This window comes from Oxyura jamaicensis, chromosome 1, assembly GCF_011077185.1.
Source record: "Oxyura jamaicensis isolate SHBP4307 breed ruddy duck chromosome 1, BPBGC_Ojam_1.0, whole genome shotgun sequence".
NCBI lineage: Eukaryota > Metazoa > Chordata > Aves > Anseriformes > Anatidae > Oxyura > Oxyura jamaicensis.
Window position 1 is genome coordinate 68,174,508 of NC_048893.1, and position 17,232 is coordinate 68,191,739.

The window sequence follows — 17,232 nt, forward strand, 5'->3', positions numbered from 1 at the left end:
GGTCAGCTTCTATTTTGTTTTTTATCATACCACATTCCAATTTATCTCAGAACATCACAGAACATTCTACAAGTTATAACTTTACTCCAACTCTTCTGTGAGATAAACGTCAAAAGGGATCCCATAAGCTAGCTGTACAATGGAGAGCTCTGCAGAGATTCATAGAATCATAGAATGGCTTGGGTTGGAAGGGACATTGAAGATCATGTAGAGCTCATTGAATTTTGTATTTCTAGTTTATGATTAAATTTTGAAATTTCTCTTTGATCAAATTGGGAATGAGAAACAATTTGTGGAACTGGTTTTCCTTTTATTTCTGCAGAGCTCAGATAACGTCATTAAAGAAAATCACTGTATGCGATCTAATATTTTAAAAATGCAATTTGAAATATGACTTGTCAACCAGACCATATTCTTCTTTTAATTATTATTTCATATTTTTCATTAGTGACAATTGCAACAATAGTTGACAAGAGAAGACTGACTGATGTCATCTACCTGGACTTCTGTAAGGCCTTTGACATGGTCCCACAGGACATCCTGGTCTCCAAATTGGAGAGATATGGATGTGAAGGGTGGACAAGGGGATTCATTGGATAAGGGGTTGGCTTGAAGATCACACCCAGAGAGTGGTGGTCAGTGGCCCTATATCTAAGTGGAGGTCGGTGATGGGTGATGCACCACAGGGATCTGTCCTGGAACCGGTTCTGCTGAATATCTTTATCAGTGACACAGACAGTGGGATTGGCTGCACCCTCAGCAAGTTTGCAGGTGACACCAAGCTGAGGGGTGCAGTCAATACAAGAGAAGGAAGGGATGCCATCCAAAGGAACCTGGACAAGCTTGAGATTTGGGCCCACGTGAACTTATCGAGGTTCAACAAGGCCAAGTGCAAGGTGCTGCACTTGGTCTGGGGTGATCCCAGGTGTGAGGACAGACTGGGTGAAGAATTCTCTGAGAGCAGCTCTGCAGAGAAAGACTTGGGGTTTCTGGTGGACGAAAAGCTTGACATGAGCCTGCAGTATGTGCTTGCAGCCCAGAAGGCCAAGCACACCCTGTGCTGCATCAACAGAGGGGTGCCTGTGGGAGTATTGCCATGGGGGTCAACAAGCCACATGGTTGGTGATAACATTGGACTCTTAACGATGAGGCCATGAGGAGTGTAAAAAGTTTAGAAGGAGCAAAGAACGGTGATTCAGGAGGAGCCTTTCTGTCTCAAAATTCTTGTATTCCAAGCATTAAGACATGGAAGTTGCTGGGTGTTTCCTGTTTCCAGGCAAAGTTGTTGACCAAAAAACAGTTAGTGAAAAAGTACTGCTGTAGAGCTAATGGTATAAGAAGGGAGGCTGTCCTCAGTAAAGTTAGTTGAAGTCATGTTATCAATAACGAGTTGAAGTTATGTCCTCAATAAAGAAGATGAAGTTAAGATCCTTAAAAGAACCTTGGTCCCATGTGGTCATAATGACACAGGTGGCCTGCAGCAGGTCAAGGGAGGGGATTGTTCCCCTCTGCTCTGCCTTGTGAGGCCCCACTTGGAGTCTTGTGTCCAGGTCTGGAGCCTGCAGAACCAGAAGGATGTGGACCTGTTAGAGGAGGGCCACGAAGCTGATCAGAGGGACGGAGTACCTCTCCTATGAAGAAAGGCTGAGAGAGATGGGGATGTTTATCCTGGAGAGGAGAAGGCTCCAGGGTGACCTCATTGTGGCTTTTCAGTACTTAAAGGGAACTTATAGAAAAGACGGAGAGTGACTCTGCTCAATCAGAAAATGATGAGAGAAGGGGGGGTGGTTTCAAACTAAAAGAGGGGAGATTTAGATTAGAGATTAGGAGGAAATTTTTCACTCAGAGGGTGGTGAGGCACTGGAACAGGTTGTCCTGAGAGGTTGTGGATGCCTCATCCCTGGTGGTGTTCAAGACCAGGTTAGATGAAGCCCTAGGCAACCTGATCTAGTGGGTGACATCCCTGACATAGGCTGGGGTGTTGGAACTAGATGATCTTTAAGGTACCTTCCAACCCAAGCCATTCTATGATTCTATGATTCTATGACTAGACTAATAACATTATTGATTACCTAAGAGTATGACATAAAATAGAATGTTTTTGTTGTTGTTGTTGTTGTTGTTGTTCTTTGTTTTTAAGATTTGGGTATTGTTGTCCCTTAAAAGTGGTGGAGAAATCTTCTTCCCTGAATCAAAAAACATTTCATTAGCCTTGTTGTTATTGGTATTAATACAATGTGAAGGTGCAAGTGCTTGAGTGAAAAACAAACAAACAAACAAACAAAAACAAACAAACAAAAAGAACAAAAACACGAACACACACACAAAACAATTTTAAGTTAGTATCAATTAGCTACAGTGTTTAAGTATTTTGTGAAAAAGAATATTTCAGTATTACAAAAGATATTCAAATGACTCAATACATTATTAAGATAGAAATCATGCAAAAATAAAGCTGCATCCATGAACAACAAAGCTATTTCTGAAGTGAATATTATATGCATTAGACAATTCTGTTGAAATTTCCTCTTTATCTTTCTTCCTCAGTACTCTTGAATAACTCCATTTGTTCTTCCATTCCGTTCCTTGCTCAAAAAGTCTTTCCTCAGCTGGAGAGCATGGCATTCTCACACAGATTCTCACAGGTAATTGTAAAATATATTTTTTCAAGTAGTAACTCATGATGATATCCAAGCCTGTCTGCAGCCACCTAATCTTATCTCTGACTCTCCATTCAGCCTCTCTTTATATCTCTTACCACAGTAACTTTATATGTAAGTAAAACTATTACATTACAGAGCATTAAAAAAATAGCAAAGTCAACTTTAACTATATGTAGTTCAGAAAGAGTTCATATATGCTTAATGTTTGCAACCACTTGGATAAGATGTTTTCTTGACTGAACACATCTTACAACAATGTCTTTTGTGTGATTTGCATAAGACCAAAACAAAAAGAAAACAAACAAATGAGGACAACAAAGTAGGGCAACAGTAACAGTGTTTCCCTCCAATGGTTATTCATTAAGTAAATAAAAGTTTGCATTTAGATAATCTGTGAATAAATTGTTCCTCTTCAGGAAAGGATGTGTATGTGTGTGTGAAATTTCTTTGAAGTGCAGTGAATTATTTGGATAGCAAATGATTCATTTATTCATTTTTTATTTTTATTTTTTTCCAAAAAGGGAAGCTTCAGAGAAAACAGACCTGTGTTCACATAGTCTTTCTACAGCTAATGAAAGGAGTTACTCCAGGGGCTGATATGCAGTGCATCAGTTCAGTCCCAATTTACATACTAAATAAACTTCCCTCTGTTTCCTCAACCATAAAGCAATAATCTCATCCTGTGATCCACAGATAATTCCAAGGGTGATGCAAAGTGTAACTAAGAGCAGCAAACATTTACATAATATGCTTGAATTCAGTTTACCTGCAGTAAAAATGTTTTAAGGAGTGCAACTAAAAGAAATTTAGTCACTGCATTAGATGGAACCTAATAATGTTGTCCTTGCAGATCTAAAGTTAGCTACTGCGAGAAAGACCTAAGTACTATTTTCCATTTTCAGGCTGTGCAAGTGTATCAAGTTTAATCTACTGGATTAACTAAGGTGAAAATTTAGATAATTCTGCATCATTTCACTAGATGGTCTGGTGCACTTACATAAGCAGTTCTAGGATTCTCCCAGTTACCAATGTTGTCTCCCTTTTTTATTATTTTTATTTTTTACCATTTTCAGCTTATTCCCCTGACATGCTTTGTTAAGACTCTTTTATTTTCTCCTCTTAAAAAGATTCTTTGCTGCCATCTACTTGGCACAGACAATTACAGCAGTGCAAAATCCTGCCAAAACAGAGTGGTAGCATCTAACCTCCAATTGGAGGAGGTGCAAAGTGATGGTACAAAATGTTTTCATCTTTTCTTTTACTTTTATTGAATCCCTTTTAATTATAATCAAATTCACTCAGTACAAAACTGAGGTAACAATACTGCTCTCTGTAGCTCATAAAAAGCAATGTTTGAGTTTCAGGGCTAGGCACACCTCCTTTGCAACCTATGATAATTTAAGTTGCTTCATGCATTTTGATTCAGGGTGTTTTTGGCTTAGATTAATTTTTCATTTTTCTTTGTTATGTTTTTGAAGCATGGTGCCATAAACTGCAATGCTACTTGTATGCTTAGATTTTATAGCAATCAGAAGTTCAGTACTTATACCTTCCAAACAGATCATGGTAAGGCTACACTTCTGAGACACAGACCATGTTCCTTTGCACATGCAAGAAAGCAACCCAGCAATTTTGCAAATGCAGGAGAATATCTGTGCATGTATGAAGAACTATTTCTTTTTGATGCTAAAGAGGACACAGATCAGAGGGGTGTCTTCTCTTCTTACCTCTTAATATATCCCATGTGAAGTACCATGTGCTCTTTTACATGACCAGGAATCATGGTATCAAAACACATATATCGCATTATGGTACATACATGCCTACATTTATATGAATAGTTACAGTCTTCCAAGGCCACAGGAGGCTGAAGAAACTGTACCAGTATGCTGCTGTCCAAAGAGATTTTCTTCCAGTGAGGTATTAACAGAAGAAAAAGCACCATGGAACCTCTCCCTGTTCAGGATGCCACATATCAAGAACAGCCCAAAGTCTGAAAGAAGCCTTTGCAGAGGTTCTAATATGGGGTGGGAGAAGCAGAAAGGCATGGGCTCCTGCCAAGGGGATCTTAGTGCTCAGGGCCTTCAAAGCTATGTGGACCAAGAGAAACAACCAAGTCTTGAAGAAAACCAGCTTGCATTGCAGATGAATATACAATTCCTCTGCAGAGCCTCGGTGAAATGGATGAAACAGAATTTTACTTTCAGCAGTCAATGTTCTCACTTGCAAGGCTGATGGATGCTAGGTCTGCTCAGCTGGCACTAGCATTAAGGTTTCTAGCACATGACTTCTATATCTGTGTGGGTACTTACGGAACCTTGCTCTTAGAGAAACTGCTAAAGATATCCTTTGGAGCCATGATAAAGCCAAGATATGCTTTTTTTTTTAAAAAGAAATTCATAGCTTCATATACTATACTAGCTTGTCTTGCTAAGCTTATAGATATATGGAAAAAAATAAAGTCTTATGCAACTGAATAATATTGTATTATAATAACAATAAATATATAAATAATATTATATATGATACATAATATTTCATTGTATATAATATTTTAGGATAAAGATGAGTTTTGAACAAATTAATTACATAATTTAAAGGTATTATACTTCATCTGGTTATTTTGGTATATTAAAAATACAACGTAAATTTATACAGCAAAGATATCCAACACACTCTCAGCAACACAAACAAGAATAAATGCATAAAAGAGAATAGGTTCCTGTGTCTGTATTTATTTTTCATGTTTAAGTGTCTGCTCCTCAGATGTCATTTTGTTCTGCAGCTCTCTTTTCACTTTGAGAGGCAGCAGGGTAGAGGCTTACACACAACTCAGTGAAGACAAGCTCCTTGGACAGCATGAACAGAAACTCAACTCTGACTTCTAGCACTTACAAGAAGCACCCAGTTTGCCAATAACACCTGACCCTAGATTTTTTTTGGTCATAAATGCACACCAGTCAGCTGATCTTTCCCACAGCCTTTACAAGAAGTGATCTCAAAGAGATCTGGCAAAGAGCAAAGTCAGCACCCTGAACTTTAGAAGAGTAAAATTCAAGCTGTTTAAAGAATTAGTGGATGAGATCCCTTGGAAAACTGTCCTTAAGGACAGAGTAACTGATCAGAGCTGGCTACTCTTTAAGACACTTATCTTAGAGTGCAACCGTTCTCCATCTCCATGTATAAGAAACCAAAGAGTGAAGGCAGGTAACTGGAAAGGCTGAGCAAGGACCTGTTATTTAAACAGGTGTAAGAGGGAAATGCACAGGCAGTGGAAGCAGGGACATGTGGCTTGGGAAGGATACAGGTATGCTGTCCAGATATATATGCATGGGATTGGGAAAGCAAAGGCACAGATGGAACTGAGGTTTTGAAAGGATGCAAAGAATATCAGGAAGGGATTTTGTAGGTACATTTGTCAGAAAATAAAGAGCAAGAAGAATGTACCCTTCTGATAAATGAGAAGGGAGAACTGGTAATAACAGATGTGGAAAAGGCTCAGATACTCAACAAGCACTTTGCCTCAGTCTTCACCGGCAGTCAGGTTTCCCGCCTCTCTCTAGACTCTGAGCCTCTAGGCAGAGGCTGAGGCCACAAAGTCCCTCCCGCTGTAAGTGAAGAGCAGATTCAAGACCATCTATGAAACCAAACAGATACAAGTCTATGGGGCCCAATGACACACATCCCAGGGTCCAGAGGGAACTGGCTGATGGAGTTGCCAAGCCTCTCTCCATCATATTTGAAAAGTCCCGGCAGTCAGCTGAAGTCCCTTGTGACTGGAAAAAGGGAAACAAACATCACTCCTAATTTTAAAAAGGGTAGAAAGGAAGACCTGGGAAACTTCAGACTGGTAAGCCCCACCTCTGTGCCTGGGAAGATCTTGGAACAGATCCTCCTGGAAGCAATGTCAAGTCACATGCAAGACAAGGAGGTGATCTGAGCCAGACATCATTGCTTCACCTAAGCGAAATTGTGCTTGACCAATATGGTGACCTTACATGAAAGAGTGACTTCATCAGTTGACAAGGGAAGATCAACTGATGTCATCTACTTGGAGTTCTGTAAGGCCTTTGGCATTACAGAACATCCTTATGTCTATTACATGACATCCTTATCTCTAAATTGGAGAGAGATGGATTTGAAGGGGGGATTATTCAGTGGATAAGGAATTGGCTGGATGACCACAGCCAGAGAGTTGCAGTCAATATCCCTATGTCCAGCTGGAGGCCAGTGATGAGTGGTGTCCCTCAGGGATCCATCTTTGGACCAGTGCTCTTTAATATCTTTATAAATGATAATGACATTGTGATTGAGTGCACCCTCAGCAAGTTTGTAGATGACACCAAGCTAAGTGATGCAGTCAGTACAACAGATTTACAAAAAAAAAAGTAAATAAATAAGTAAATAAATAAATAAATAATCATGCCTGGCCAAATTGGTAGCCTTCCATGCTGAAATGCTTAGTGGACAAGGGAAGCTCAGCCATTGCTATTTATCTTGACTTTAGCAAGGCTTTCACCACTATCTCCCATAATATCCTCATAAAACAACTGATGAAGTACACACTAGAAGTGAAGTGAATTAAAAAGTAGATGAGATATTGGGCTCAGAGGGTTGTGGTCAGTGGCACAAAGTCCAGAGGCCAGTGACTGGTGGCATGCCCTGGGACTTGATAGTAGGTCTGTGTACTGGGTCTGGCTGGGATGTTAACTTTCCCTGCAGCAGCCCATAGTGCTGCGCTCTGCACTTGTAGCTAGAACAGCAGTGCTATCACACCAGTGTTGTGTCTGCTGCTGAGAAGTGCTGGCACAGCATCAGGACTCTCTCTAACCCTCCTAGGGGGTGGGCAAAAAAGTGAGAAAGAAACAGCAGGGCAGCTGACCTAAACCAACCAAAGGGATATTCCATACCATATGATGTCACACTCATCAATAAAAGGTGAAAAAGGAAGAAGAGGGGAGGGGTGGGCACTCGTTGCGAAAACATCTGTCCTCTTCCCGAACACCGGCTACATGCGTTGAGGCCCTGCTTCAAGGACGTGGTCAAACATTGCTCATTTGTGGGAAGTAGAGAGTAATTTCTTTCCTCTGCACTTCCACATAGCCTTTACTTGTTTTGTTTTGTTATTCCCTTTCCCCCTCCCTCTTCCCCTTTCCCTTTTTTTCCCTTTAGTTGAATTGTTTAATTAATAATAATATTTCCTTAATAATATATATATATATATTTTCTCTTAAATTAAATTATTCTTATCGCAACCCGTGAGTTGTTCTTTCCTTTACTTCTTCCCCTCCTCATCTGAGGAGGGGGAGTGAGAGAGCGGTTGTGGTGCTCAACTGCCTAACACGCTAAAACCACCACAGTCTGATATTATTCAACATCATCATTAATGGCCTAGAAAATGGAGCAGTTCAGCAAGCCTGCAAATGATGCAAAACTGGTAGGAGTGACTGATACACAAGACGATTGTGCCTCCATCCAGAGGGACCTTGACAGGCTAGGGAAATGGGCTGAAAATAATCTGATGAAGCTCAACAAAAGGAGAGGTAAAGACCTGCCCATGAGGAAGAATGATGCCTTACACCAGTACACACTGGGGGACACCCAGCTGGAAAGCAGATTTGCAGAACAGGTTCTGAGGTCCTGGTGGACACCAAATTGAATGTGAGCCATCATTGAGCCCTTGCTGCAAAGAAGGTTGATGGTATCCTGCATTAGGCAAAGTATTGCTCAGCGCTAGTGAGGCCACACCTGGAGTAATGTCCAGTTCTGTGCTCCTCAGTGCAAGAGAGACATGGGTGTAATGGAGCAAGTCTTGAGGAGGGCCACAAAATGATCTAGAGACAGGAGCATCTGCCATAAAAGTGGAGACTGAGAGAGCTAAGACTGTTTAGCCTATGGAAGAGAAGACTCGGGGACGATCTTACCACTGTGTAAAAATACCTGATGGAGAGAGCAAAGATGAAGCCATGCTTTTCTCAGGGGTATCCAGCAATGGGACAAGTGGCAATGGGCACAAACTGAAATAAAAAGAAGACATGATTAAAAGTAAGGCAAAACATTTTTATTGTGAGGGTTGTTGAACACCAGCTCAGGTTGCCCAGAGGGGTTGTGGAGTCTCCTTCCTTGGGGGCATTCAAAACATGACTGGATGTGTTCCTGGTTAACCTGCTCCAGCTGCTCCCTGTGCCACCACTCCACACACCCTTCCCCCCTCTCTCCCCCCCTCCCCCCCAGTAACATTTAAAAAATATAATTTTAAAGTCTATTTTAAAATCTCTTTCTCTCTGATTTCTTGGTGGAGAAATTATGTTGGCATCTGTCTACCACCTTCTGTGATAACAATTATCATCCTCGAAGATTATTGACATCATTTTCTGAAGTTCTATTATCTACCCAAAGGTGTCTGCTCAGGGAAGATCTTTGCAAATTACTGCTCCTCTTGGATTGCAAAACTCTGAACTTCAGCTTCCTCCTGAAAGGAGAATTATCTGCTCTTCCTCCTTACAGACTTCTGTGGCTTTCTGCTCTTCATTAGGAGAACTATCACATACTAGATCGCTCACAGTCCTTACTGCTCCCAAGAAGGTTAAACAATTTACATCTTTTCTCATGTCAATGTTCTTGCTGCTGTCATTACAACAGATGAGTGTAATCATTCACCAAAGGTACCTTTAGGCCTGGCTGGCTTGTTTAAGACTGTAACTATATAGCTATCTGAGCTTTATGACCTCATTAATTCTGAAAATACCTCTGATGTATCATAAAATAAAGAAAGTCAGACAGATATTTTAGGCCTGCCTGTTGATTCTGCTTGCTCTTTTCTATGAGATGCCAGCAGCATTCTTCCTCTCCTGGAGTTTTCTGAGCTTCCTCCTGTCCTTCTGGGCCACATTTTGCATCATAAATTCCATCAGCTAGGAGGTATGCTCTGGAGTGAAAATACTGAGAGAAAATAATGGCCCAAGTCATCTTATCATAATTAACACTTACTAAATACTACTTCAGGATAAACTCAGTGAGATTTGGGAGGATTTTATCTATCTATCTATCTATCTATCTATCTATCTATCTATCTATTTATCTGAGGTGAAGGAAATAGTATTGTCCCTATTGCAAACTTTAGAAGTTAAGTGCTGTTTTGCCAATGTCATGTAGAAAACCCAAAGCATCACATGAATTAAACTGTTGAACATATTTTCTCTGCAAGAATCACAGAAACATCTTTTGTAACGCAAGATATTAGGCTCCTAGGGGAAAGGCATGATAGAGATGTAGAGGGACTGCTATTATATAAATTCTCTTGTAGCTTCTTCCTACATAGCAGGCAGCAAATGGAGTTATTCAGCTCTTTCAGGTGAAAGTTATTGGTTTAAGTGCATCTGCACATTTAAATTGCATAAATCTTGTCTTTGTTTTGCACATCAGAACAAAAAATAGATGAGTGAAAATATTCATTAGAAACACCATTATATCTTATTTTCACTTTTGCTTATCAAAGACCTCCATTGGACTGCTGCATTAAATGAATGAGAAGGTTGCAAATAAGGGAAAAAAATCTGGCTACAGTGAAGTGTGAAAGAACATCTGCCTGAGGCGTCTTTATATATGGATCCTTCTTTTAAGAAATGGAGAAAATATCTGCTTGGTTAAAAAAAAAAAAAAAAAAAAAAAAAAAAAAGAGAGAATCCTTTTATTTTTCTTTCCCTTACTATACAATTGTATAAAAATATTAAAGATGGCTAAAGGAATTAAAATAATAACATCAGAACGGTTCTATACTATAATTCATTATTTAATTTTAAAATCACTGTAATCACTCTTTCATACCTGGGGAGCTGGATCCAAGCTCTGGGTTTCCTGCCACACCACTGCCAACCTTTCACTCTAGCAGACTCCACAGCACCAGACCAGCAGTGATGCTGGAAATGCTTCACAGAGTGTTCTGACCTGAAAATGCAGACCCAGGGTTCTCTCTAATGAATCACCACATGGCCAATCCTGTATAAATACCTCTATCTCTCCTCTCCTGCCACAACTTACTGTGTCTTCAAGGACACTAAAACTAAGGGTACAGCCAGTCCACTCTTCTGTTTCTAACAGTGCTCCAAAGCATAAACCAAAGCAAGGATGGAGATAACATTCTACCTAATTTTTGCAGCCTACAACAGGAAATATTTGAGGGCTTCCTCAGCAGGTTAAAACTGCAGCATACTGATTTAATTACTCTTTTGGGGTCTATTCTTCATGAACTTATCTAGTTTCCTTTTTAACTGAAGTATAATTTTGGCCTTCACAATGTCCTGTGTCAATAAGTTCCACATTTTATCCTCTTTATAAACTAGCATTTCCTTCTGTTTACTTTGGCCCATGCACCTGCTAATTTCCTGGGGTGTTCCCTACTTCTTGTACTTGTACTCTGAGAAGTAGCAAGCATTTCTGAATTATCCCACAGAATCACAGGATAGTCTAGGTTGGAAGAGACCTCCAAGATCACCGAGTCCAACCTCTGACCTAACACTAACAAGTCCTCCACTAAACCATATCCTTAAGCTCAACATCTAAATGTCTTTTAAAGACCTCCAGGGATGGTGACTCCACCACTTCCCTGGGCAGCTTATTCCAGTGACTAACAACCCTTTCAGTAAAGAAGTTTTTCCTAATATCCAACCTAAACCTCCCCGGTGCAATTTTAGCCCATTCCCCCTTGTCCTGTCACCAGGCACGTGGGAGAATAGACCAACCCCCACCTCGCTACAGCCTCCTTTCGGGTACCTGTAGGGTGCAATAAGGTCACCCCTGAGCCTCCTCTTCTCCAGGCTAAATAGTCCCAGCTCCCTCAGCCGCTCCTCATAAGACTTGTTCTCCAGGCCCTTCACCAGCTTTGTAGTCCTTCTCTGGACTCTCTCAAGCACCTCCATGTCCTTCTTGTAGCGAGGGGCCCAAAACTGAACGCAGTACTCGAAGTGTGGCCTCACCAGAGGGACAATCACTTGTACAGGGGGACAATCACTTCCCTGGACCTGCTGGCCACGCTGTTTCTTATACAAGCCAGGATGCTGTTGGTCTTCTTGGCCACCTGAGCACACTGCTGGCTCATATTCAGCCGACGATCAACCAATACTCCCAGGTCCTTCTCTGCCAGGCAGCTTTCTAACCACTCACCTCCCAGCCTGTAGCTCTGTTTGGGGTTGTTTTGCCCCAGGTGCAGGACCCAGCACTTGGCCTTGTTGAACTTCATACAGCTCGCCTCGGCCCATTGGTCTAGCCTATCCAGGTCCAGCCTATCCCCTTCTCTGTCACCATCAGACAGGTATTTGTCCTGTAGTACCTTTACTTCCTTTCCTCTCATTGCCATTCCAGAATGAAAAATCCTAGCATATATAGTTTTTATACATCTGGCCTGTGTTCTAGGTCAATCTCTCAAGGCAACTGGAAGTATATGATGGCCAGGTATCAAAAGTGTTCCTTCTCATGGTACGTGTGCAGCTTTTCCATTAAAACTCAGCCACTGCAAGCATTCATAGATAGGTGTGCAGAATGGCTAAAGGAGAAAAGATACACGAGAGTCCAAATGGAGATCAGATCCAGGTTTTGGGGTATCCTTTCTGTCACAGGCCAAACTCTCCCTGCAGGATACTCTGTCTTCCCTCCATACAACCATGAGCTTATGCCCATCTCTTTCCACTACATTGCCACATCCTGCTCCTCTGCCACAAGCCACAGGTCCCATGTCTCCTAAATGGTGGTATCATGAGTGTGGACTGAAAGATGTGGACAGAATAGTCATGATGACTTAACTGAGATGAAAAAGAAATAAGACTGTGCTGGAAAGCATGAGAGTGTGTACTGAACAGGAATGTAGCCATTATTATTACTAAGATCCCTAGAGATAACCTTTGCCCTACACCTTTATGTTTCCTTGCTGCAAAAAGACAAGATTTAGCTATGAATAAGTTTGTCAGTTTGAGAACCAACTGGTGCTTGGACGGGACAGATCTTAGGCCATGGTGGGCAGCATATCTCTTTGCTGTACACCATTAAAATGTTAACATTCGCCCTGAAGAGCTGTAACAGGGATAATTGCCTAGCAATGAAACACAGCATAAAGGAAACAAGAGTGCCTGGAATGGCTTCACTTCAAGACAGTAGGGATAAAAATTGTGTATATTGTTAGGATGCAGCTGTTAAGGGCATACAAATGCTTCTTTAAGGAGGAAGTTCTTTTTCTTCTCTGACAGCTGAAGACAAATACAAGCTTTTGTTATTCTAATCCCTCTAGTTTACTGTGTCCCTGTATACAGAAATTGCTCCTTCATGGCTGTGAGAGCAGTGTTTCAGGAGCTTTGGTCCAGCCACAGTTCTGTTTGTGATTGAAAGTTACTTAAATCTTAGCACAGTCTAATGGTTAATCTTATGAAGATCAACAGTTGCTGTTGAAGTTTTTCTCAGCAGGAAACAGAGCAACCACCTGTTCTGCTGGGATCTGAACAGCACTTGTCAGCTGTGGACTTTACCTGTGCACCATATTTTCTCCTTCATTAAAAAAGGAATATCATCAGAAGTACAAGATCTCCCACAAGTTTTAGAGGTATATCTGATTTATAAATCCTTCATAACATCTTTACCACATTTACTTGTGGTCTGGACCTAGACAACTGTCATTTGAATAATGCTACCCTACAGCCTGACTCGTTTTTTCAGATGAACTATCTGTCAGTGCTGTATAAATAAAGCACCATGGATTCTTTTATTTAAGTGGCCTACACAATTCTTTGAGTGATGTCCACCCAGTATTATTATATGTATTTTTCTCTCTATGGACACAGATGCTAATGTTTATGTTATCTGCTCTAAATTTTCTACTACCATTTATCAGGAAGTGAGCAATAAGTTGAATGTGGGAGCAGTTCCAACTTCAGCCAAGGCAGTTTATTTTCCGAAGATAATAGAACTGGAGTTTAGAGACTGGATCTTCTAAATGCATATCCAGATTCAGAAGTCGTTCCCTGAAATATGGAACAAGTACACTAACTGGCTTCTGCATATTATATTATCCTAACACAGTCTCTGTGTATTTGTGTATATTAGACTGTACTTTTTTTTTTTTTTTTTTTTTTCCTGGTACTTTTGAAAAGGGCTTGAGGTGAGGGATTTCAGCAGTTCACAAGGTTTAAAGTTGCATGGCACAGTCTGATGTTCACAGGTTTATATTGGCCAATATTTATTGAATTTTATTGAATAACTTTATTTTGTTTACATTCTGGCTGGGATTTTGAGATCCCTTAGCCAGACACCCACAAATACCTTACTACTTCTAAAAGTACAGGTTGTACAAAAAGAAGCAATATTCAGGCTGTCAAAACCACGTTAAAGGAACAGGCTGTTTCTGAAACTCAAAAAGATCCAAGGAACTCCCTGATCTTTTGATTATGGCAGCACTGAGGGGCTTTGCAGAATCTACTCAACCTTGGTCATGTAGCACAGTCTATAGGAGAAAAACCATTCAGCTTTCAGAAGTCTAGGAACACAAAATGGCAAAGGACAAAACAGAGCAAGACTATAGCCGAGACAAGACATCTGCTTGATATTTACACACTTTATATTTAACTCATAAAGAATGGCAAAAAGCCACTTGTATTTGGGAATTTCTCAAGGAGAAAAAGTATGGTAAAACAACAATAGGAAAAGAGCCTGAAAACATTTTTCTTATTTCTTAAAATAGCTCTTTCCCATGTGCCTTCTCCCTTGCCCTCCTCCTCATTTTTGGCAGAGAGATGGCTGTAGCAAGTAATTAAAGAGGGACTTTCATGCTGGGACAAACAAGCAGAAATGAAAACATTTTACATTTTTCTTTGCCAGTATGTACATTTCTCAGTAAATATTATTAAAGATACTTGCATTAGCAACAGAACTTCTCTTGGAAGCCAAATGTCTTTTTATCTTTTTCTGCTGCAGTTAATAAGGACATGAACAACCTCTGTCTGATCACAGTTTTACCAATGGGGTATTCCCTGATAAAACTCAAAGGCAAGGCTTCATTTTACAGTCATCCACAAAAGGTGGAAAGTGGTTGATGCAGTATAAATAAGCAATAATTTTTATTAAATGTCAGTCATTGCAACATATCATATGGAAGGGAAAACTCTTATGCTTCTTGCCTTAGCATATTCATTTTTGATTCTTATTTTGCTTTGTCTTGAAATAACAAAAACTTGGCACAAAAAATAAAGTTTTAGAAGACTTTTAAAAGCAGCATACAAGCTAAAAATCCTTTTCAGAAAGAATTTTGCCTGGATAGGGGAATCAGCACCAGTCCTGGTGAGACTTATGCCAGAACTCTTCAGAATGATTAGTCTTCTCAAAGGTTTTCCTTTATTTCCTTTATTTTTATAATGTTACAGCACATCCCAAACTTCCAGTTTAGTTTACTGTTTTTTTTTTTTTTTTTTTTTCCCAGTGATGGGAAATTGTCCTTGCAAACAGCATCACCAGCTCTAATTTTGCAAATATCAATCTGCATAGTCAAGAATGATATTTATAAAAATATTTATACTTCATCCTCTCTGTTAGGAGAGGAAAATTATATTTTATAATTAGGCAGCAGCAACAAACAAGGTGTTTAATTGCGTTATTAGCATGTGTGAATTCAGAATAGGAAGCCCTGTGAAACTTTGCTTGGGAAAAAATGTCCCGGGTTTGCACAGTAGGTGACTGTTAACTTGCCAGCTGTTTGCCAGTTCACTATGGGTCATGTTCAGTCCTCAACAGTGGGTGTTTAAACATTAGTTAAATTTCACAGAAGCCTCTGACTATGAAGCATCAGGGATCCCTAAACTCTTTACATGTGATCTTCTTAGAGACATGAGAAAATAAAAATCAAAATATAATTATAGAAAAAAGTATATAGGAAAAACTGTATTTCCTTCCATTTCTAAAACCTTCCAAAATGAATTAGAGATTTCTACTTACATATAGTATATAAATATATATGTATATGTTTATCTGCAATGACAGACAAAATATTCACTGATTTTCACAATTAACTTTACTGAAGATATAAATTAATTCATCCAGAGGGAATAAAATACCTAGCAAAATTTCCTATCACAAATACTGAGAGAGCTAACTATGAAGGGTGCCTTCCCTGTTCTGTTGTTTGAGAATAGGGAAGATCTTGTGGAATGGTAAGTGGCTGCAGTGATAATGAAATAGTGGAACTCAAAACTTTTGGTACAGCAAGAAAAAATCTCTGCAGAGTTACCACACTGAAATTTAAGGGAGCAAACTTTAAGATACTCAGGGAGCTAGTCAGAAATATCCCCTGTGAATCTGCTTTAATGAGTTTAGGGGTCCATGAGAGACAGTTGCTTTTCAAGAACCTTCAAGAACCTGATCTTTTAAAAGCCTGGAAGCAGGCAATGCCATTGTGCTGCAAGTCAAGCTAATTGGGCAGAGGACTTGCCTGACTGAATGATGACCTCTGGCTTCACAGGGAGAATACAGAGCTGCAGTTTACATCTGCAAGGAGAAAACAAAAACAAAAGCCAAGGCTCAACTAGAGATGACACTGTCCAGTGTGGTGTCAGAAAACAAAAAAAGGCTTTTTCAAGTACGTCAACAGCAAGAGGAAGTCAAAGGAAAACATTAGAGTGATACTTGCTAAGTGACCACCTGCACCAGGTAAGGATGAGAAAAGGTGGAGGCATTTAATGTCTTTTTTTTTTTTTTTTTTAATTATTATTATTATTACTATTATTTTCTTTTTCCCTCGGTTTTTAATAGTAACAACAGGTCTTGGGCTGCCTCATTCTCAGAGTTGGAGGACCACGATAGGGAGAGCAGTGACTTTCCATCTGTGGTGACTGAAACTGTAAGGGAATATTTGTATCAGCTGGATATTCACAAGTCCATGGGGCCTGATGAGATTCACCCTACAGTGGGAGTTAGTGGATGTTATAGCTGGGCCCCTCTCAACAATATACCAAAGGTCATGGAACATCCCTTCTGATTGGAGGCTAGGCAATATTATACCTATCTACAGAAAGGGCACTAGGGTAAACCCAGGAAACTACAGACCCTTTAGTCTAACCTCAGACACACAAAATATTATGGAGAAGATTATACTCGGTGATATTGAAAAGTAGGTAAAGAGCAAAGAAGCTACCGGCATAGTCAACAGAACAGGAGATTGGGCCTAGTGGTCTTTGTAGGTGTCTTCCAAGTGAATGGTTGTATGTTTTAGTTCTTTATGTCTGAATTAAAATTTATATCCTTTAACACAGAAACTAGGATTAGAGAAAATATTGTAATTAATTGTCATTATTTTATGCTGCACACCAAAAATATGGTTTCTATCCATTTCTCAGAGGGGGTCAGGTGTCCAAAGCATGAAAAAGGGAAGAAGACAAAGACAAGCTATGCTAGACTGCCCTGAATTTCTACCACTGCAACTTGCAAATCATTTTGTCTCACAAAACCACAAAGGTGTGGACAAAATCTCAGTTTATCATGGTAGGGGGCTATGGTTTGGCAATGTAAGAAGAACTTACATCATCATATTAAATAAAGT